Source organism: Oryctolagus cuniculus, chromosome 14 (assembly GCF_964237555.1).
Source record: "Oryctolagus cuniculus chromosome 14, mOryCun1.1, whole genome shotgun sequence".
Taxonomy (NCBI): Eukaryota; Metazoa; Chordata; class Mammalia; order Lagomorpha; family Leporidae; genus Oryctolagus; species Oryctolagus cuniculus.
In genome coordinates, this window is record NC_091445.1 from 52,482,718 (window position 1) to 52,507,817 (window position 25,100).

The window sequence follows — 25,100 nt, forward strand, 5'->3', positions numbered from 1 at the left end:
TGGCACAGTGGATTAAGCCAAGTTTGCAGTACTAGCAAACTGTATGGACCCCAGTTCATGTCCTCCTGATCCATTTTCAATCCAGCTCCCTGCTAAGGTGCCTGGGAAGGCAATGGAAGATGGCTCAAATGCTTGGGCACAGGTTACTCATGTGAGAGACCTGGATGAAGCTCCTGGCTCCTTGCTTCTTCTTGGCCCAACCTGGTCATTGCGGCCATTTGGGGAGTGAATCAGAGGATGGAAGGTCTCTCTCATCTCTCTCTGTCTCACCCCCTCTGTCTCTGTAACTCTTACTTTCAGTAAAATGATTAAACCTTAAAAAAAAAAGTCTCTGTTAAGGTTCATATAGATATACTTAAAAATTGGTCTAGGAAAATAATTCTTAATGAGGAATTGATTTATGAAAAGCAAAGAATTCTGGGAATACAATGGTGTTCAAAATTTGGAAATTATAATTAAAGTAAATATATCATATTTCAATTTAATTTCATCTGTTATTTACTTATATTACAACATATAGGATATTGACTTTTATTTTTTTAGATTGATTTATTTATTTAACAGTCGGAGTTACACAGAGAGAGAAGGAGAAGCAGAGAGAGAGAGAGAGAGGTCTTCCATCCACTGGTTCACTCCCCAGTTGGCCACAATGGCCAGAGCTGCGCTGAAGCCAGGAGCCAGGAGCTACTTCTGGCTGCAGGGGCCGAAGGACTTGGGTCATCTTCCAGTGCTTTCCCAGGCCGTAGCAGAGAGATGGATTGAAAGTGGAGAAGCTGGGACTCCAACCAGCACCCATATGGGATGTCGGCACTGCACATGGCAGCTTTACCCGCTACACCAGAGCACCGTTCCCAGTGTTGACTATTTTAATTGTAACTGAATAATTCTCTATTATTTTGTTGCTCATGAGTAATAAACAATATACTTTTAATACATTATATATCTTGCAGGGTTTTTCCAATGCTCTCTAATAATTTTGATGGTGTCAGGTCATAGATATAAGTCTTTAATCCATGTTGAGTGATTTTTTGTGTAAGGTGAAAGGTAGGGGTCTTGCTTCATGATTCTGCACGTGGAAATTAGAGAGCATTGGAAAAACCCTGCAAGATATAGGTACCGGCAATGACTTCTTGGAAAACACCCCAGAAACAGGCAGTCAAAGGCAAAATTAACATTTGGGATTGCATCAAATTGAGAAGTTTCTGTACTGCAAAAGAAACAGTCAGGAGAGTGAAGAGACAACCGACAGAATGGGAAAATATATTTGCAAACTATGCAACTGATAAAGAGTTGATCACCAGAATCTACAAAGAAATCAAGAAACTGAACAACAACAAAACAAACAACCCACTTAAGAGATGGGCCAAGGACCTCAATAGACATTTTACAAAAGAGGAAATCCAAATGGCCAACAGACACATGAAAAAATGTTCAAGATCACTAGCAATCAGGGAAATGCAAATCAAAACCACGATGAGGTTTCACCTCACCCCAGTTAGAATGGCTCACATTCAGAAATCTACCAACAACAGATGCTGGAGAGGATGTGGGGAAAAAGGGACACTAACCCACTGTTGGTGGGAATGCAAATTGGTTAAGCCACTATGGAAGTCAGTCAAGATTCCTCAGAAACCTGAAGATAACCCTACCATTCAACCCAGCCATCCCACTCCTTGGAATTTACACAAAGGAATTTAAAATGGCAAACAAACAAGCTGTCTGTACATTAATGTTCATTGCATCCCAATTCACAATAGCTAAGACCTGGAATCAACCCAAATGCCCATCAACAGTCGACTGGATAAAGAAATTATGGGACATGGACTCTATCGAATACTATACAGCAGTCAAAAACAATGAAACCCGGTCATTTGCAACAAGATGAAGGAATTTGGAAAACATCATGCTGAGTGAATTCAACCAGTCCCAAAGGGACAAATATCATATGTTCTCCCTGATCGGCGACAACTAACTGAGCACCAAAGGGGAAACTTGTTGAAGTGAAATGGACACTATGAGAAACAGTGACTTGATCAGCTCTTGTCCTGACTATTGATGTACAATGTAATACTTTATCCATTTTAGTATTTTTTTTGTTCTAGTATTATTGGTTGAACTCTGTAATTAACACACAATTATTCTTAGGTGTTTAAATTTTAACTGAAAAGTGATCCCTGTTAGGAATTTGGAAAACATTATGCTGAGTGAAATAAGCCAATCCCAAAGGGACAAATACCACTTGTTCTCCCTGATAGGTGACAACTAACTGAGCACCAAAAAGGAAACCTGTTAAAGTGAAATGAACACTATGAGAAATGGTGACTTGATCAGCCCTCGCCCTGACTGTTGATGAGCAACTTAATATGTTATCCCTCTTAGTATTTTTTGTTTGTTTGTTCTACTTAATACTTTTGGTTGAATACTGTAATCAATACACAATTATTCTTAAGTGCTGAAAATTAACTGAAAAGTGATCGCTGTTAAATATAAGAGTGGGAATAAGAGAGGGAAGAGATGTACAATTCGGGACATGCTCAAGCTGACTTACCTCAAACGGTAGAGTTAGAAACATACCAGGGGATTCCAATTCAATCCCATCAAGGTGGCATGTACCAATGACATCTCACTAGTTTTAGTAATCAATTTCTGTTCACAATTGATCATAATGATAGGACTAAGAACCAAAGGGATCACATAAATAAGAATAGTGTCTGCAAATACTAGGTGATAGAATGAAAAAGGGAGAGAACAATCCAACATGGGAAGTGAGATACACAGCAGACCCATAGAATGGCAGATGTCCTAAACAGCACTCTGGCCTCAGAATCAGCCCTTAAGGCATGCAGATCCGGCTGAAAAGCCCTTGAGAGTATTTCAGGCATGGAAAGCCAAGACACTGGGGGGGAAAAAAAAAAAAAAACCCCTAAATGAAAGATCTCCGCGACTGAGATCCCAGTGGAAAGAATGGGTCATCAAAGAAGGAGGTACCTTTCTCTGAAGGGAGGAAAGATCTTCCACTTTGACCATGGCCTTGTCTAAAAATGATCAGAGTCAGTGAACTCAGGGGGCTTCCATAGCCTTGGTAGCTCATGACAAGAGCCTAGGGTGATTACTGATGCCATAAACAAGAGTGTCAATTTGTTAAGTCAACAACAGGAGTCACTGTGCACTTACTCCTCATGTAGGATCTTTGTCCTTAGTGTGCTGTACATTGAGATTTAATGCTATAACTAGTACTCAAATAGTATTTTTCACTTTATGTTTCTGTGTGGGAGAAAACTGTTGAAATCTTTACTTAATGTATGCTAAACTGATCTTCTGTATATAAAGAGGATCGAAAATGAATCTTGATGTGAACGGAAGGGGAGAGGGAGAGGGAAAGGGAGGGTTGCAGGTGGGAGGGACGTTATGGAGGGGAAGCCATTGTAATCAATATTCTGTACTTTGGAAATTTATATTCATTAAATGAAAGTTAAAAAAGAGGAAAAAAATCTGTATATATAAATTACATGAAATTTGTTCACTTAATATGCATTTGAAAATATAAACTTAACATTAGAAGAAAAAGACCTGAGATCAGTGTTTTCTGGATCATCACTAATAAAATTTAGTCTTCATTAAAAAAAATATATTATATAGGTTTTGAGAGATATTAATTTACTTATCTATAGTAGTTCTAGGTTAAACATAATATAATGTTTAATTGTTACTATCTAGATAGTACATCTTGTTTTTTTCCAAAATAGGAAAGGGTTGAGGCACTATTTCAATCCTTCTAAACCCTGGAGTAAATAAAAACTAATAAATAAATAAATAAATAAAACACTAAAAAACATATTTCTTTGTCTAAGGTGGTTAATCTCTATAAAGTCACAGCCTAGGACAAAACAATTCAGTCTTCAAGTAGTGTAGCTGCAGGAGCCATGCCTCCTTGGATCTGTGCACCAGCATGGGAGACCCAGAAGAAGCTCCTGGCTCCTGGCTTCAGATCAGCACAGCTCTGGCTGTTGCAGTTATCTGGGGAGTGAACCAGTGGATGGAAGACCTCTCTCTCCCTCCTTTCCTCCCTCCCTCTCTTTCTCTCTCTCTCTCTCTGCCTTTCAAATCATTAAATAAATCATTTTTTAAAAAAAAGAGTATATAGCCTCGTGTTCAAGAGGAACATTTTTGCATATGAATGTACATACTCTTGTACACATAGGGATTCACCTGTGATTTTATTATTATAATTAATGTTTATATTGAAATAATTTGACAATTAAAAGTTTCAAAATTGTACAAACTTTCCCCATATACTCTACATATACAATCACTAAATATTAATTATTCCCAAATTTCCTGTTTCTATTATATCTGTATTAAATATTGAAACGTTTAAGTCACAAAATTATCTGTCAGCATTTAAATCCTAAAAGCAATAATATTCTCATTATTTTTCCATATTATTATTATTCTATATTATTTCAAATCAGGAAATAAAAATAATAAGTTTCATTTCTTCTAGAAGTATTCAAATGTTATTGATTGTTTTCTTAATTATTTTAAAGCAAAGGAAAAAGAAATATTTTCTCAGATTCAACTCCTGAACATATATTCTGTTCAATTGTCCTTTTTAACTTAATCTGGAAAGCCCCTTAAGTCTTTGTAGTTCATGATCTTGACTAAGAGTTCATCTAGTAAGAAAGTGATCAAAGAAGGAAGGTGTGCAAAGGGAAAACAGAAGTCAGCCTGACATAAATGAGAAAATAAATGTCATTGAAAGTGCATACTTCTTCTTATAATTCCAACTTAAAGAAGCAGAAGTAGTGATGGAATCAGAGAATTACCATCTGTCAACTACAGTAGTCACAAGAGAAGCTGATAAAAACCTTCAATTGGGACCAGCATTGTGGTGTAGCTGGTAAAGCCATGGCCGGGAACACCAGTATTCCATATATGCTTCATTTCAAGTCCCTGTTCCTAAATTTCAGATCCAGACCCCTCCAATGAGCCTGGGAAAGCAGTGGAAGATACCCCAAGTGCTTGAACCACTGTACCCACCTGGGAGATTTGGATGAAGCTCCTTGCTCCTGGCTTAGGCCTGACCCCTCCTGGCTGTTGCTACCATTGAGGGAGTAAACCAGAGGATGGAAGATCTTGCTCAGTCTCTCTCTGTCTTTTTCTCTATCCCTCTCTCTCTCTGCAACTCTGCCTTTAAATAAATAAAATAAGTCTCTAAAAGTTATCATCAATGTATGCTGAAATTCTCAAAATGTAATACATATTTACATGATCCCAAATTATTTCCTGCAGACCTATATTGCATGAAAGCAAGTGAAACAGTAATTTTATTATGGAAAATCGTAATAGACACTGCTATAGGTAGGTGTTAAAGTTAATATCACCAATAATGGTAAGTCAAATATTTACATATAAGGCATGGAGAATGCAGCATCAGTTTTGTGGTAGTCTGGCCGAAAGTGGATGAGTCCAAATCAATGATAAAATAAACATGAAATAGAGTAAAACTAAGGAACATCCTACAAAACAATCTCTGCTCATCAAAAATGAGCTGCATTTAACATTTTATTTTGTTTTGTTTTGTTCCTTTCTCCCATGGAGAAGATTTCTAAATTCTAGATTGCTTCCTGTTAATTTTTTCTTGCTTACTGTGTGTGTGTGTATATTTATATGTGTGTGTGTGTATGTATATATCATAGAAAAACTGCTGCACATTACACAGTAATGCACTCTAGATGTTACTGTGCAAAACTACACAATGGACTTCATTCTTGACAGCTAACAAAATATGGTGCTAACACCTAGGTGACAGACAAAAAATTATCTCCCCTGTATCCTTCATGTTCTGCCTCATCCCATTGGCTGGCAATGATCCATCTCCCCTACTAGATCCTTTAAGGGATCAGCCATAGCCTACTCACATTTTTTATCCCCAGCTGGTTCTTAGAGGGCAAACAAATTGAATTTGAAAAACCTGTCAGTTTTCCTTTTGTAAGTTTTCCTTTTGTTGTGTGCAAAAATAGGTCCTAGGTCCTCTCATCCTCCCTCAGCTCAGTTCACCTTTTCATCCTCTCCCAACTGCACACAAATAGATTTACCTGCACAACTCACCATTTTTTCCCAGCAGTTGCAAATTCAATTCTCTAAGAAAAAATAATTTTCATTTGTTTTCCCATTGATAATTGGCATATATACATGAATAAGGGTGAAAGAAGACTCCACCGTAGCTCTGACAATAATGTGTTACATAGAATGTGTAAAAATTACATTAAAAGGCAAACTGGGGGACAATATCGAGTTTTGTATTCTAAAAAGTTTCTACAGGTCACATTCTCACTTCTGAGGCACACTTTTGGCTATAATAAGCTGCAGTATATTTCATCTTTCTTTGATATACAGTGAAACAATTTTAACTATTAGGTGATTTTTTCACTCTAATTAACCAATGATCAGACTAATGAGGGAGCTGACCAAATTTGATTTTCTATTCACAGAAAGCAGAAATTGATTCACTATTCTTATAGTGTGAAAAAAAATCTAAAAGGCATTTAGATTTGAGAGTTTATTCTATTTTGACTTTTTCAATAATAAAATGTGTAATTCAGAGGAAAATATGCTAAAGTAGATTCTCATATATCTATGCATAAGGGAGGCTGATAATTAAGTCCAATATTGGTTACAGCACATCATTTTCAAAATCAAATCTCAAACAGAAAAGAAATCATTTATGAGGAACTAGTTTTACACTTGAAGATAATAAACCTGGATTCTAATTATTTCAGTGCCATAGAGTGGCCTGTAACCATTCTTCAAACTTATTATCTGTTTCCACATTTTTTTGTTGTTCAAAAACACATTTCCTGTTTCTCTCCACAGGTTTTAATACCCAATGAAATATATAAAAGTTGAAGAATATTCTGATTTCTTCACTGAACTTCAATAATTTGAATAAAATAAGTACAATTTCATAGAGATTAGTAAAGATATGATAGGAAAATGTTTGTGTAAAATTAGAAAAATAATATAGTTACACTTAGCAATGTAATAGTTGATTTTATGTAGGGAATTGCTAATATGCTATCCATAGAAATAATATTTAATACTGTGTTTCATATTGCATTAGAATAGGTCAGCAAGCATTTTGTGGACCAAATCTAGCCGAAAGTCCAAATTCAGCCAAAGAACTCATTTGGCCTGAGACTTATTTCATGACTAAAGTTTCATGAAAACACACCCATATCCATTCTTTTTGTGATGTCTATAGTTTCTTTCATTCTTGAATGACAGAATCGGGTAGTTGTCATATAGAGCAATGAGGCTACAAAACCTAAAATATTTACTAACTGAAATTATATGGAAAATGCACTGATGACTTCATTGAAAGGATTTGGGGGGCAGAATAGATTTTGATACTAGTAAATAAATTAAATGTATTTAATGGTAGTAGGAAATATTTTATGTAGAAATATACTGGACTTATGCTTTTGATTAACAGTGAAAAATAAATTTTATATTCATTCTCAACCTCAGTTAAATAAATAAAGCATTGTCAAATGCATATGGAATATTATTTATTTTCTAAAGTATTTCTATTTTTATGATTATTTTATTTACATAAAGAGAACAAATTTTATGATTTTCATGTGTATGCAGTTTTGAGACCATAATAATACTTCTCACTCTCCCTCCTTCCTGCCTCCTTTTTCTCTTTCTTTTTTCTTTTAATTTTTACAGTGATATACTTTCCCTTTATAGTCCCAGGCTTAATCTTCCACTAGATAAAGAAGAAGTCAACAAGTAGATAACAGACCACTGTTCTGCAGTATAGACAAGGGTTACAAGATTTCAGTTTCATTCATATATATTATATTAATTTTTTAAAGATTTATTTATTTATTTGAAAGGCAGAGTTACAAAGAGGCAGAGAGGGAGAGAGAGAGAGAGAGAGAGAGAGAGAGAGAGAGAGAAAGGTCTTCCATCTGCTGGTTCACTCCCCAGATGGCTGCAAAGGCCAGAGCTGCACCAATCCGAAACCAGGAGCTAGGAGCTTCTTCTGGGTCTCCCACACAGGTTCAGGGGCCCAAGGACTAGGGCCATCTTCTACTGCTTTCTTAAGCCATAGCAGAGAGCTGGATTGGAAATAGAGCAGCCGGGACTTGAACTAGCACCCATGTGGGATGCCGGGACTGCAGGTTGCAGTTTTACCTGCTAAGCCACAGTACTGGCCCCTATTTCATTATTTTTTACCTCTATATTTTAGCTAGCACACATCAAAGAAAACATGATATTTGTCTTTTTGGGACTGACATATTTTACTAAGCAAATTGATCTTCAGTTGCATCCACTTTGTTGCAAAAGACAGGATGTCATTTTTTTGTCTAATACTCCATTGTGTATATGTATAAAGTCTTCTTTCTTTTTTAAGACTTATTTATTCGAAAAATAGAGTTACAGAGAAGGAAAGACAGATAGAGTTGATTCTCCATCTGCTGGTTCACTCCCAGGATGTCCACAATGGCCAGGGCTTGGCCAGACCAAAGCCAGGAACCAACAGCTTCATCCAGGTCTTCCATGTGGGAAGCATGGGCCTAAGCACTTGTGCCATCTTCTGCTGCTTTCCCAGGCACATTAGCAGGGAACTGATTTGGAAGCAGAGAAGCAGGAATATGAACGGGTGCCCATATGGGATGCCAGCATTACTGGCAGTGGTTTTTACCTGCTAAGCCCCAACACTGGCCCCATGTGTCACATTTTCTCCAGCCAATCATGAGTTGATGGACATCTGGGTTGATTCCATATCTTTGCTACTATGAACTGAGCTGCCATTAACAGATAACTCTTTCAAATGCTGGTTTATTTTCTTTTGGGTAAATTTCTAGGAGTGGAATGGCTGGATTATATAGAAGATCAATTTCCAGATTTTGGGGGTTCTCCATATTATCTTTCTTAACAGTTCTGTTAGTTTATATTCCCACCAACAGTATTATTCTTGATGTTTGCAAGCATATAATTTACCCTATTTTTCCATAATAGAAACCATCATTGTTTAAATTATGAAAAAATTCTGTCACATTGCTATTTTATATGCTTTTTTTTACCTTGTAAATTCAGCCATATAACTTGTTGGTAACTTATATAAACATTATTTTAGCAAAAATCAATTCCCTATTCTTTAGGAAATTAAGAGCGATATTCCATTTAGGATATTACAGAGTAGTATTCCTGAAGAAATAGTAAAATCACTACTTAGGTGATCCCTTAGCCATTTGAACAGCACTTAGAACAGCATTTTGTCTTTTATGTAATTGATTTTTATACTAACTTCTCATTGAAAAGCTGCTTCTTGTGTCTTTAGTTGCTTTGACTAGTTATACAATGTTTGTAAAAATGATAAGAAAAATTGCAAATCACTGCAAATATTACTAGGAGTTTCCAAGGCAATCAAGCCTACATTGATCAGGTTGTGGTAAGGTAGTCAAGAATAGAAAAAAAAATAATTTATTCTTATCAAATCCTGGCAAGTTGAGACTACATATTCAAATTCGCTGACATTTTTGTTTCCAGGTCAATTCACTACCACGCTATTTTAAAATAAGATCACAAGAGCTGCTGAAGTATGTGAACAAAAGTAGTTCATCGTGGGTGACCTACAAACTTATTCAATTATTTTGGTTAAATGGGTAAAATTGAATGAATAAATGGCTTTTATTAGATAGTGAGTTCATATTAGCCTGTTTTTTTTTTTTAATCAAACAACTTGTTTGCTGTTAGTATTCAAGTTAAGTTACAGAATGTAGATCAAGTGTATCGTTCACGTGTTACTGGTCTCATATGTAGGAATAGCTGCATCTCCTAAGTCAAAAAGATTGACTCATAAATAAGTCATGTGAGATTGTATCTTGTCTCTTCGGGTATTAATAAAAGAACTTGCAGGTGTACACGTTAATTTAACTTCTAAATAACACTTTTTGAGTTTTATAATTTCATTTTAGCTTTAAATTATTTCCTTATTTTAATCTTGGGATTTTCTTCCTGAGAGGCATAATTAACTAACGAAAAATTGTTATTTCTCAGAAAGTAAAAAATAACATATAGTGTTTGCATACAAATGAGAAAATATGAAGCCAACATATTTAATAGAAACAATAGTTTTAAATTATTTATATTGAGAGCAGCTTTATTTGTATAAAGATGTATAAGATATTCAAGTAATTTAATACTAGAAAATAACTATTATTATAATTATCACTGGTTTTGTTATGACACCAAAGCATTCCTTTTAATTGTTTCCTGTGACTAGGTATATTTTTGTCATTTTATCTCCTGTATAATAACAGGCACATTTCTAGTCCTTTCTTCCATGCATCTTTTTTGTTATAACATTGAATACTTCTTTTTTTAAAAAAAGAGATTTATTTATTTATTTATTTTGAATGTCAGAGTTAGAGAGAAAGAGACATCTTCCATCTATTGGCTCACTTGCCAGATGGCCACAACAGCAAATACTGAGCCAGACCAAAGCCAGGAGCCAGTAGCCAGGAGCCTCATCCGGGTCTCCCATGTGAGTGGACAGGGGCCCAAGTATTTGACTAATCCTCGCTACTTTTCCCAGGCCATCATCAGAGGGCTGGATGTTAAGTGGAGCAGCTGGGACATGAACCAGTCCCAGTAAGGAATGCCAGTGTTATTAAGAAGCAGCTTTACCTGCTATACCACAATGCCAACCTCATGAATATTTCTTTTTACAAACTGCTTTAGAGTAGTCACTAAAGCTTGGTACAATGTTAATGCCTCTTTAATCTTTCCTTTTTCCTGAACCATATCACCTTTCTGTTATAAGCTCTGGTACATGTAAACCACAAATGAACGCTTGAAATAAGCAAAGGTGAATAAAAAGTGAGAGAAGAAAATGAGATTATGCCAATGGAACAATACAATGAGCTTTAAACATTTATATGGTGGATGTAAAAATCTGGGCAATGTGTATTTTAACATGCTGAAAGAGTTAATCTTCTACATCAATTTTCCCAGTCTATGGTGTCCAGTTGTTTGTTGAATCGCTAATCTTAATGTTGTCCTTAGGGTATTCTGCAGATGCGATTAACAAAACATCACCTTCTGCAATGTAGGAGGGCCTCATCCAATCACTTGAAGCACTTCAAAGCAGAAATTGAGGTTTTCTCTAGAAAAAAAATTCTGCTTCAAGAAAATAACAAAGAAATTGTGCTTGCATTTTCATCCTGGCACACTGACCTGAAAATTTTAGATTTTTGGCTGTAACTAGTCTCTGTTTTTACTCTGTCTTACCCAAATATCTGAACTCCTTTTCATTTCCTTTTTTTTTTTTTTTTTTTTTTTTTTGGACTACCAATTCCTAGTGGAAGACTCTATATGTAATGCCATTAGGTATACTCAAATGGAGATTTTTTTTTTGAGAGAGAGAGCATACTTTTCACAGTTTAAAGAAAGAAAAAAAAAAAAAAAACCACAAGTTAGCTGTTGGATAAGTGATGGAAATTGGGCCATAATCCTGAATTACTGGCTATGGAGAAAATACAGCAAAAGTCCCAAATAAAAATATCTGACACTAAAAGTTAAAATATCTTCAAATCAATATCTGATGAATATTAGCAATAGCACATTACTCTTTCTTTCCCCAAAAAACTTTTATTTAAGGTATACAAACTTCATGCATTTCATAAATACAAATTCAGGAACAAAGTGATTGTTCCCACCCTCCCACCCACACTCCCACCTTTAATCCTCCTCCCTCTTCTATTGTCATTCTTAATTTTTGCTAAGATCTATTTTGAATTAATTGTGTACACACTACTCTAAGATTATTGTTCAGACAGGGAAGTGGAGATTTCTAGGTCCCACAGATAACTGATACTGCAACAATACTGATACTGAACTAAAACAGTATGACAGGAACAAATATTAGAATCCATCCTAACTTCATAAAAAATAAACCAATATCACTTTATAATTTAACAGTTTTTTGTTTTTATATAAATATATCTACTAAATTAGTCTGTTCACATTGCCATAACACAATACCATATACTGGGTGGCTTAGAAACAGCAGAAATTTACTTTTTCACAAATAAATTTAGAAATGTTTGCAAACTCTTGGAGAGTCCAAGACGTTTGCAAAAAAAAAAACAAACAAAAAAAAACAAAACAAAACAAAAAAAACTTTTGGGATTTAATGAAAGCTGGCTTCCTAGTTGAGAGATGGCTGCCTTCTTGCTGTGTCCTTATGTGGCAGAGAGGGTACGGGATGTGTAAGGGATGTCTATTCCAATCGGTGCATACAACCTGACTTAGTGCAGTATTTTATTATGTCTGTTTAATGAGGTGGGTTATTTACACATAACATTTGGAGGGCAACTTGCATTGAGTGTGTATTTTTATATTCAGCCAAAATCATCCACACTTTACAGTGTCTCATTTTGTCCTATTTGTGCTTTGAACCACAGATAAAGAATCTAATTCTTTGGTTGCTCTAAGAATTATCATATAGGGTGGGTACTGTGGTGCAGTGTCATAGAATGCTGGTGTCCTATATCTGAGTGTCTGGTTTGTGTCCTGACTACTCCACATCAGATCCAGCTTCCTGTAATGCATCCTGGGAAGCAGCAGGTGATGGATCAAGGATGTTGACCCCGGTGACCCACACATGGGAGACCTGTATACATTCCTGGCACCTGTCTTTGGCTTGTTCTAGCCCTGGCTATTGCAGGAAATAGGGAGAGAAAAAGCAACAAAAACTCCCTTTCCCTCTCTCTCTATCTCTCTCTCTCCCTCTCTGTGCTTTTCTAAACAAACATAAAAATTGTCATCTTTGCTTCATATACACCTTGTTTTTTCTACCAAAGCTGAGCATTTTCTGTCCTTGAGTTCTTATTTACATGTTGGATGATCTGTTTTGAGAAGTTGTTGGCAAAAATTGAAATTATTATTTAAAGCTGTCAAAATTATAGTAATATTACTACATCTGTGAAGTTTACCAGTCCTATACAAAGTATATTTTGACTCTTATATTTTATTGTATGCTACCACAGCTTTTACTAAATCCAAGTTTCCTAGACAAGTTATGGGAAATTGAGAAAATTTAAGGCATTTAGCCAAGGTAGTATAAATAATAGAGGAGAGTGAATCAATTAGAAACTGGATATTTTGAAGTTTAATGAATTGCATGTAATTTCCCAGAAGGTAATTTTTTTTAAATTTCTAGTAAATTTTTGATTAGAAAATCTAGCATTTGGTATTAAGGTATTAAATCTAGTATGTATCTAGTTTTAAATATATATGCAAAATGGCATTACAATAACTAATGGTACATTCTTATCAATTAGTTTAAAAATAAATAAACTTGCATAATCTTACTCTTGTGCCACCTAATCATACAAGATTTTTAAACAAATTATCATAATATTGATACTAGCCTCATGCAGTGAGTTGACAATCATTTTCTCCATTTTTTAGAAGAATTCCTTAAGAACTGGTGTCATGAATTTATAGTGTAGAATCATTTTAACAAGTTGTTGGATATGTACGTCTCTTAAAAGTTCTTGCATGCATATTCATAAGGAAACTTGGTTACTTGTTTTGTTTACTTGTGAAATCTTTGTCTAATTTTTGGTAGTCGAATGGTTTTGGTTGTATCCAAATGAACTTATCTTTTAAAATATTTATTTACGTATGTGAAAGTCATAATTACAGAGAGGGAGAGACAGAGAGATCTTTCATCTGCTGGTTCATTCTCCAAAAGGCTGCAATGGCCAGGGCTGAGCCAGTCCAAAGCCAGGAGCCAGGATTTTCATCTGAGTCTCCCACATGGGTGCAGGGGCCCAAGCACTTAGACCATGTTTTGCTGGTTTCCTGGGTGCATTAGCAGGGAGCTGGATCAGAAGTAGAGCAGCTGTATGGGATTCCAGCCCTGCCAATGGTGGTTTAACTTGCTATGCCACAGCACTGGCCCATGGAAGTGAACTTTTACTGTTTTTGTTATGGTTGTTTTGTTTTTAAGATTTATTTATTTTATTTGAAAGGCAGAGTTATAGAGTGGTGGAGCAAGCGTTATAGAGTGAGAGAGAGAAATCATCCACTTGCTGGCTCACTCCCTAAATGGCTGTAAAACAACCTGCTGAAGCCAAGAGCTTCTTCTGGTTTCATCTAGGTTTCCTACGTGGGTGGCAGGGGCCCAGGTACTTGGGCCAGATTCCTCTGCTTTCCTAGGTGCATTAACAGGGATTGGATGAAGGTGGAGCATCCAGGAACCCATTGGGGGCCCATAGGCAGCGGCTTAACCCACTATGCCACAATGTTGGTTCCAAGGGCTCTCTTATTCTTTGGAAGATTCTGAAATATAATGTTAATTCTGCTTTAGATGTTTGATAGAGTTCCCTGGAAAAACATCTGGTGCTGAGCTTTTCCTTGTTCTAAGTTTTTTGATCATTTATTCAACATCTTTATTAGTTAAATTTATTAGTAGTAGTTAATTTATATTCCAACAGATATCCTTTCAATAAAATATCAGCTCATAACTTTAGATAATTTTCCTATTTTACCATTTGTTCTTTTATTGTTAAGTTTTGAGAGTTCTTTAGATATTCTATATACAATTCCTTTATTGGGCATGTTGTGTGCAAATATTCCCTACTAATCTGAAGCTTATTTGTCCTTCCTATTAATTTATAACATAGCAATAGTTTAAAAATATTGATGGAGTCTGATTTACCATTTTTGTTCAATTGCAATTTTAATTTCAAATACAATATTTGCTTATCTAGCTTTAGATCCCAAAGATTTTCTTCTCTGTCAATAAGTTTTGTAATTAAGCCCATTATGTATTTTTAAAAATATTTATTTACTTGAAGCACACAGTGATGGAGAGAAATAGTTTTAATCACTGGTTTACTCCTCAAATGGCTGCAACAACCAGGTCTAGGAACTCAATCCTGGTCTCCATGTGAGTGGAATGGGCCCAATTACTTGGAGAATCTTCTGCTAGCTTCCCAGGTGCATTAGCAAGAAGCTGGATAGGAAGCTGAGCAGCTGGGACTCAAACTGCTACCCCAGTGAGGGATGGGGACACAGCATGCAGCAGCCTAACCAGCTGTGTCACAAAATCAGCAGCCATTATGCAAGTATTTTGAGTTTTGTAAGAAGTATCTGAGGTTTAGATTGAAGGTGTTTATTTTATTTATTTCATTATTGGTTTTCTTGTGGATGTCTAATTGCTCCAGTTCAATTTATTGAAAAGGGAATTAACTGCTTCTGCAGCTTTATCAGGATGCAATTAGACCTATTTGTGGAAAAGTATTTCCTCTATCTCATTTTTTTTTAAATTTATGTATCTATCCCTTTACTAGTACTGTGTTATCTTCTTTACTATAGATGAGTAAGTGGCCTTCATATCAGATAGAATGTTCCTCTCACTTCATTCTTTCCTTTCTTTCATTCTTCCTGCCTTCCTTTTTCTCTCCTTCCCTCTTCTCTCCCCCCTTCCTTTCTCTCCCCTCCTTCCCCCTTCCTTTCCCTCCCCTTCCCCCCTCCCTGTTCCTCTTCCCCTCCTCCTCCTCCTCCTCCTCCTCCTCCTCCTCCTTCTCTTCCTACCTTCTACTTCTGCTGAGAAGCAGAGAAACAACCACAGAAAGAACCACCATCTGCTAGTTTACTCCCAAAATGCTGACCTGCATCCCTTCCCACGGTGGGATTGCAGCTGGAAACACAGCCCGGGTCTCCCACATGAGTGGCAGGAACACAACTACTTATGCCATCACCATTGACTTCCAGAGTCTTCATTGGCATGAAGCTGGAATCAGGAGTCAGAGGAAAGAATGGAAACCAGGCACTTAGATGTGGGACTTAGATATCTTCATCATTAGGTCAAACACCCACCCACTACTATTTTTACTTTTTAATGCTGTTACAATTATTCTACAGTGTGTATATTTCCATGAAATGTTTAAAATAAAATTACTTATGAGAAAAAATATTCTTGATTGGGTTTGGTAATGATTTGATTAAACATTGACATTTTCACTACATTGAATATCTTTTTTCCATAAATACACAAGATATCTCCACTTATTTATGACTCTTTAAAATTTCTTTCAGTAGCTATTTGTAATTTTCAGCATATAGAGTCTGTTCATGTTTAGTGGATTTTATATCTGACTATGTACTTTTGTTGGGAATGATTGTAAAATATGTTTTTAAATTTTGGTCTTCATATCTTTGTTGTTAGTTTGTAAAAATGTTTTTGAATTTTGTGTGGTGGATTTAACTTGCAACTTTTCTGAATTTATTTCTTAGTCCTAAGAAGCTTTTATTTATGTTCTTTTTGATATAGAAAATTGTGCAGTCATCAAACAGTGACACTTTAGTGGTTCCCTTTTATCCTAAGGCCTTTATTATTTTTCTTTCTCATTGCATTAGGTATGAATTCTAGTACCACATGCAGCAAGAGTGGATATTTTTGTGTTGCTCCCACTCTCACAGGGAAAGTCTTTCAGTCTTTCACTGCTAAGCATCACACTAGATTTTGGGAGGTCTTTTTTATTAGGTGGGGACTGTTTCCCTCTATTCATAGTTTGTTGAAAGTATTTGTTATGAACAGGTGTGAACTTTTTTTTTTATTTTTTTTTATTTTTTTTTTTTTATTTTTATTTTTTTTGACAGGCAGAGTGGACAGTGAGAGAGAGAGACAGAGAGAAAGGTCTTCCTTTGCCGTTGGTTCACCCTCCAATGGCCGCCGCGGCCGGCGCGCTGCGGCCGGCGCACCGCGCTGATCCGATGGCAGGAGCCAGGAGCCAGGTGCTTTTCCTGGTCTCCCATGGGGTGCAGGGCCCAAGCACCTGGGCCATCCTCCACTGCACTCCCTGGCCACAGCAGAGGGCTGGCCTGGAAGAGGGGCAACCGGGACAGAATCCGGCGCCCCGACCGGGACTAGAACCCGGTGTGCCGGCGCCGCTAGGCGGAGGATTAGCCTAGTGAGCCGCGGCGCCGGCCCAGGTGTGAACTTTTAAAAATCCTTTTCCTGCATTCATTTATAAAATCATATGGTGTATCTACTTTGGCATTTTGATATTGTAGATGACATTGATTGATTTTTTTCAGATGAGGAAACTAGCCTCAAATGCCTGTAACAAATAACAATTGGTAGTGGATTTTAGCTTCTTTTAAACGTCGCTGGATGTGAGTTGCTAATATTTTATTAAGAATGTTTGAATAGCCTTTTGAGTTTGTCTGTTTTCTCTTTGTGTAATGTATTGAGATTCATTCTTATTGTTGTATGTGTCCCTAGTTGACTCTCTTTTATTATTTCTCAATATAGATGAATAGAACTTATAACCTAGTTGAGGAATACTAGGATTATTTATACATTGCAGTGGCTATGAATAAAATTATTATTAACATTTGCATAAAAGTTTTGAATAAACATGAGCTTTTATTTCTCTTGAGCAAATGCCAAGGAGCGGGATTTATCATTCATATGATAAGTGTATATTTAAATTTATAAGAAATCACTAGACTGTTTTCTAGAGCAGCCATACAATTTTGCACTACTTCCAATCATGTGTGGGATTTTCGATTGCTTTCTCATCCCTGCCAGCTAAAGGGATTGTCACTTTTGTTCATGTTTGTTTCCATTTTGTTCAGTTATAAATGTGAAGTAATACCTCATGTTGGTACTACTTCCATGTCTTTAATGTGTGGTGATGTTGAATTTTTGATGTGTTTATTGTTGTCTGTATTTCTTTCTTATAGCAATATAATCCTGTTACCCTGATCCTCTTTTTATTAGGTTGTTTATTTCTTATTGAATTTTGAGACTTTTTCAAATGTTTTAGATTCAATTATTATTTCATCAAATATTTTCTCCCAAAGTATGGCTGTCTTTTCATTTTCTTATTTTTGTGAAGCAGAAGGTATTTGCTTTGATAATATTCTACCCATCACCTTGTTTATCTTTATAAGTCAGTCTTTCATTTCCTAAGAAATATTTGCCTTAATTACGGTTACAAATATATTCTGACATGATCTATTCTAGAAGTTATGTATTTTTATCTTTTCTATTTAGGTCTCTAATCCATTTGATGTTAATGTTTATACATGTATGAGGACTTATGAGGACTTATTCAAGGCTAATTTTTTAGATGCAAAATTTATGTTTAATCTCCAAATGAATCTTACATAAGGTGTGCTAGTTTTTGATATAATAAATAATAAAAGATATTATGATCTAGTTTCTCAAAAATCAAATACTCTTCACTGAACAATTTATGGTAGTACCTTTAATAACAGAACTTCTGGGTCTTATTTTGTTATAGGTTGAGCACTTGCAGGCTGATGTTCGCTTTAACTTGACCCCAAAGATTAAAGGTCTGTTTTGTTTTTATAGTGGTCTAGGGTTGTATATATGTTAGTAGGATTTCTAAGTACTGTTTATAAATACAATGAATTAACATATTTATGTAATACATTAAAAATGTGGTGGCCAATTAAGGTTGCTTATGTCTCAGCCCAAAACTTTCTTCTTCCCTGGTGACTTGTTTATATTTTAATAATTTAAAAGGGAATCTCTTTAGGATCTTGAAGGTAGAATGAATGCCAAGATCATAAAAACTTACTGTTTTACATAATGTACAGGTTTATGTGTTTGTGTGTGTACAAATATTATAATTTTGTAGCATGTTTTAATATGTAAAATAATCCTAAGCTGTCGCTCCCCGTCTTCATGGGGGAACGACACTAAGCCCTGCCTAGGCTTCATATCCGAGTCACGGCACCATTATGTCGCTCCCCCTCTTCATGGAGGAACGACACAGGACCCTGCGCTGTTCTTTCGTCTGCTCGGCCCTCCCCGGGTTTGCTGCTGGTTCTTCCCGGGTTGGCTACTATCCCTTCCACCTCCGTGGAAGGGCAGTTCCCCCTGGCCGCATTCCCCACTTCCGCAGGGGAGCGGCACACCGCCGGCCGGCTCTTCTCGGGGGCTGCACGGGTTCCCTTAGATGTTCTCCATAGATGTTCCCGGTGCATGCCGTCTCTCTCCTCCTTTATAGTCCTCCTCCGCCAATCCCAACTCGGCTGAGTACGCTGCTCTCCAATCAGGAGCAAGTCCTACAGTTAATTGGTTGAACTGGAGGCAGCTGTGCGGAAGCTGTTTACTTCTCTCCCAGCGCCATATTGTGGGAGAGCAGATGCATAGAATGAGTCCTAATTCGAGCAACTTAGTCTAGTCCGGATTGCTCCCCACACTAAGCAAAAAAAGTTAAGCTTAATATGGAACATAGATAGAGACATTAAAGATTGTTAATATTTTAAAAGTATATTAAAATAATTCAACAATATCTGTTCCACTGTTCAAATTGGATAAAAGGATCACAATAATCAAACAAAATACACTGCAATTAAGTGGTATTTGTGCTAACACATACAAAAGAATACTCCAAGAGAATAGATTTCCAATACAATGAAAAATAGTGTACCATAAAAAGGAGCAGAGAAAGGTGGGCTTAGGCATTTGGTGCAGTGGTCACTGTGCTTCTTGGGATGCCTGTGACATTTATTGAAATTTCTAGATCCCAGTTCTTGCTCTGCTTCTTTCCTTTCCTTTATTTATTTATTTATTTGAAAGTCAGAATTACAGAGAAAGAGAGGGAGACAAGCACACACACACACACACACACACACAGATCCTCTATCCACTGGCTCACTTCCCAGATGGCTACAATGGCCAAGGCTCTGCCAAGCCAAAGCAAAGAGCCAGGAGCTTCATCTGGGACTCCCACGAAAGTGACAGGGACTCAAACACTTGAGCCATCCTTCCACTGACTCTCTCAGGTCATCGGCAGAGAACTGGTTGGGAATGGTGTAGCTGGGACTTGAACAGGCACCCACATAGGATGCTAGTGTCATAGGCAGCAGCTTTACCCGCTACACCACAATGCCAGCCACCTAGATCTTCTGATTTCAGTTTCCTGATGATGTGAATCCTTGGATGCAATAGGCGATGGCTTAAATCAGTTGGTTCCTGCTACCTGTAAAAGAGTTGGATAATGTTTTGAGCTCTTGGTTGCAGCTAGGCAGTTCTAGCTGTTATGAGAACTGGGGAAGTGAACCAGTAGATGAAAGATCTTTATCTGTCTCTGTCTCACTGACTTTCAAATAAAATGAAAATAAATATTCTATTTAGAGTAGGAGATACATTTATTCTAAAAGAACTCTGGCAGATTAGAAATAGCAATTGTGTTATTAGTAATTGTAATTTGTGACATTCACCATATAATCAACACTGCTTTCTTCTAGTTTGAAGTGTCAGTTTCACCTAATAACCCTAAGCTTTAAATAATAACTTGTCTTCTGTTCATTGACCTGCATATCTATGGCTGGGAGACATAACAATGATGCAACCAATAAGTTTTTATAATGCTTTTTACAATATTTTAGATCATTTATGGGAGAATATAAACAGATAATTCTATTTCTGTGACATTCATCTTCCATTTGAATTATAAAGTGACTTCTACAGGAAAGATAGTTAATTTTTTGGCATTTTCCAAGTAATTTTATTCAGAATTTCATGTTTGCTTCCTGAATAAATAAATACTATACAAAACAATGTAAAAATGTCTACTTTTTTCTGTTTCCTGGTGCCTCAGCTGGGTTCAATCATTGGGCAACCTCACTCGGGGCTCCTGCAGGCATGTTTGGTCCAACACTTGAGGTTGAACGACTTGTTACAGCCCCTGAATCCAGTTTGGAAGAAGTCAGATGGGATGGAAGAGCCTCTTGGACTTGGAGGTAACTAGATTAGGGAAATCGATTAGTATTGGGGGGGGGGTGTGTGTGAAGGGACAGTAAGGAGATAGCTCCTGGGGCAAGAGCCTACCCTAAGCAAAAGTGTTTCTAAAATGTTCAGTTTCTTCTTTTGCCTCAAAAATGTATTCATTCAAATTTAAAAAAAAAAAGAATTAAAAAGACAGGATGTCCTTCTCTTGGCTCCCTCTGCTGCCCTCCTCCTGCTGCTCCTCAGCCCCCCAAGTCTCCACTACTGAACCTCAGCTGGGACTAGGCAGCAGGACAGCTCCTCTCAGACGAAGTCAGCAACACTGAGAGGCATCTCCTCAATGGAGATGTTGTAGCAGTCACAGTGTCACAGAGTCCTCCTGTCTTCTCTGTCACTAAGTTAATAGCCATACCTTTATGACCAAAATGTCCACCACACCCAATTCTGTGGATACAGTCTTTCCTAGCCAGCAGCTCAGCGGTAATCAGTACTCTGCTAGAGTCAGAATGGGACTCCCTTATGATCACCTTTTGGTCCATATTTACATGCATGGCAGACAATGAAGTCTTGTTCATGCATCTCGCACTGAGCCAATCAACCTTCCTTCTGGTATTGATGAAATTGACAGCCTGGGTTATGGTCAAGGTTTCATACAAGTCACATAGTGTGTCCAGCTTCTATTCTTCTCATTCTATATTGATGTAGAGATGGCAGATACCCTCCAGGGACAACTCTTCCTTCTTGGCAAGGATCCAGATGGGGTCCTTCATGAACTCCGTGGTCACCTCAGGCACATTGGAAGGCATTATGGCTCACACCAAAACCACCTAGGTGTTGCTGTTCAGCTTTTAGAATATATCATAGACCTGGTCCTTGAATCCATGCCCTAATGTTTCATCAGTTTTGTCCAGTACAAATGTCTTCAAGTATTTGGGAGACAATTATCTCTGGTTAAGCATATGAAACAAGTGGAGAGTGGTGCCCATGATGACATGGGGAGCTTCCATTTGCAGTTTCTGTACCACAGCATGCAAGTTGGGGTCTGCAAAACAGGCAAGACAGGAGTCACGCATATAATCTCCTAATGCCATAAGCACCTTTTGTACCTGTTGAGTCAATTTCCTAGTAGTTACTAGTACTAAGTCCTGAGTGGCCTTCAGATCCAATTCAATCTGCAGTAGAATTAATATGGCCAGTGTGGCCATTTTTTCCACTTCCAGATTGGACTTGAATGATCACATCATAATCCTTGATACGAGGAAGATTGTCACACTGCTGGATGGCAGAAGGCTTCTCAAAACCACGGGCATAGATGCCATGAAGGAGGGACTCAGGGTCCATCTCATCAGGGCATTGTCTTGTCTTGGAATCGGGAATCCTGACTGGCAGACATGATCCTTAGAAACTAATAGCATTTCAAATAAAATTGTGTAATGTGATTATGTGAATTAGGAAAATATAATCCTTTTGATTGTTCTTTTACAATTTAAAAATTGCACAGTATTCTCCAGTTATTGAAACAGATTTTGGGTTTTAGTCCTTATTTTTTTTAATCCAGAAGACTTTCGTATTTCTTCTTAATTTCTTAAATGGTGATTATTTGCTTCTGAGTGCTATTTTTAAAGTATTTTTAACTTTTTCCTGAGAATTCTTTTTAATGTTTTCTTTTAATTTTTTGAAGGTAAACAAATTTCATGTAATTCATATATACAGATTAAGGAGCAGAGTGATATTTCTACCTACCCTCCTTACCACCCACACTCTACCCTTCCTCCTTCTTCCTTTCTTATTCTTTATCTTAATTTTTACAATAATCTCCTTTCAGTTTACTTCATACTCATAAGATTAACCCTACACTAAGTAAAGAGTTCAGCAAATATTAAGAGAAAAAACACTGTTCCTCTACTGTAGAGGCTAAGGATGAACAATCATTTAATCTCAAATGTGAATTTTACTCCTATGCTTTATATTTCTTTTTAACTTTTTTTTTTTTTTTTGACAGGAGAGTGGACAGTGAGAGAGAGAGAGACAGAGAGAAAGGTCGTCCTTTGCCGTTGGTTCACCCTCCAATGGCCACCACGGCCGGTGCACCACACTGATCCGATGGTAGGAGCCAGGTGCTTCTCTTGGTCTCCCATGGGGTGCAGGGCCCAAGGACTTGGGCCCTCCTCCACTGCACTCCCTGGCCACAGCAGAGAGCTGGCCTGGAAGAGGGGCAACCGGGACAGAATCCGGCGCCCCAACTGGGGCTAGAACCTGGTGTGCCGGCACCGCAAAGCGGAAGATGAGCCTATTGAGCCACGGCGCCGGCCCATGCTTTATATTTTTTGTACTCTATTAACACAGATCATGGAAAACAGTCTTTGGCTTTTGGGGACTGGTTTATTTCACTAAGTGACAGGGTTTCCAGTTGCATCAATTTTGTTGCAAAAAAAAAAAAAAAGGATTAAATTCTTTTTACAACTGAGTAGTATTCCATACTATATATATATATGTATATATATATATATAACATAATAAATATCATATTATGTATATATATTTATGCTTATCACAATATAATCAACAACATCTGGGTTGGTTCCATATCTTAGCTATCTTTCTGCAGAGGCAGAAAGCGAGAGAGACAGAGAGAGATCTTCCATCTGCTGGTTCATTCTGGGAAAGGCCAGAGCTGGGCCAATCAGAAACCAGGAGCCAAGAGCTTCTTCCGTGTCTGCTACAGGAGTACAGGGTTCCAAGGACTTCATCCTTCTTCTACTGCTTTCCCAAGCCATAGCAGAGAGCTCGATCGGAAGTAGGGCAGCCGGGACTTGAACCGGCATCCATATGGGATGCTGCCACTGTAGGTGATGGATTTACTTACTACACCACAGTGAAGACCCCTCTGTTGTTTCTTTTCTGGTTTTGAAATTAAGGTGATGCTGGCTTCAGAGAAGTAGATTGGGAGGATTCCCTCCCTTTCAATTGTTTTGAATAACCTGAGAAGAATTGGAGTTAGTTCTTTAAAAGTCTGGTAGAATTGAGCAGTGAAGCCATCTGGTCCCAGGCTTTTCTTTGTTGGGAAGATCTTTATTACTGATTCAATTTCAATTTTAGTTATTATTCTGTTTAGGTGTTCTATGTCTTCATGAGTTAAGTTTTTTAGGTTGTATGTGTACAGGTATCTGTTTCTTCTAGACTTCCTGATTTTTTTGGCATACTGTGGTTGTAGTAATTACTGATGATGATTTTAATTCTGTGCTATCTATGTTACATCTCCTTTTTCATCTCTGAGTTTATTGATTTGGATCTTATTTCTCTTTTTTGTGTTGGACCAATGGTTTATCAATTTTGTTTATTTTTTCAAATAACTCTTTTAGTGTTGATGGCTTCTTTTCATTCTAAATGGTGACATCATTAATGGCCAAATATTCACTTATTTTCAATTATTCCTAGTAAACAAAACATGCTATAAAAATCATATTTTCTAGAAGAAGAGTTATAACACATATATTTTTATAGTATTATTTTCAAAAATGCCTCTCAAGGGCTAGAGCTGTGGCATAGCAGGTAAAGCCACCACTTGTGACACAGATATTTCATATGCATCTGGGTTAGAGTCCCTACTGTTCCATATTTGATGCAGCTCCCTTTTAATGTATCTGGGAAAGCAATGAAAAATGATACTAGTGCTTGGATCCCTGCACCCACGTGGGAATCCTGGAAGAAGCTCCTGGCTCCTGGCATCAGTCTGGCCTTTGTGGCCATCTGGGGAATGAACCAACAGATGAAGATCTCTCTCTCTCTCTATCTTCTCCCCCCACTCCGTAACCCTGCATTTCAAATGAGTAAAATAATATTTTAAAAACTCTCAAAATTAAGTAATTTCTTATTTGATAAAATGAGTATTTTGGAGATGACTTAATATTCAAATGGTTAAGTATTTTTTAACGTTTCATGGATTATTGTTTTATTTCACTGTAGTAATGTCACTTTTATCAACAATCAAAGAGAAATTATTTTTTCAAAGTGTTTTATAAATCACTTTGGTCGCTTTATTTTGCCTGTTAATTAATGACATCTGTTTATTTACATATTTGCTTGTTTTTCAGTTCACATGCTGATCTTAAGTTTTTAAAAAGTCACTCTGAACTGTACCTCATAAAACAGGCTCAGCGGAAAATTTCTTTTTTCCTCTCCCTGAGAAATAAAATAAGGAAGAAGATTCATTTAGCTCTTCTTTAGAGTTAATAAGGATACATATTCTTTTCTGTTGTGTTTCTCCTTTACATCTCAAAATTAAACGCCTCCTCGT

General features: G+C 36.9%; 1 pseudogene; it reads right to left on the reverse strand.

The window, feature by feature from the left end:
• Positions 1 to 21,106: 21,106 nt before the first annotated feature.
• On the reverse strand, positions 21,107 to 22,144 carry LOC100347322 (eukaryotic initiation factor 4A-I-like; annotated as a pseudogene).
• Positions 22,145 to 25,100: the final 2,956 nt, after the last annotated feature.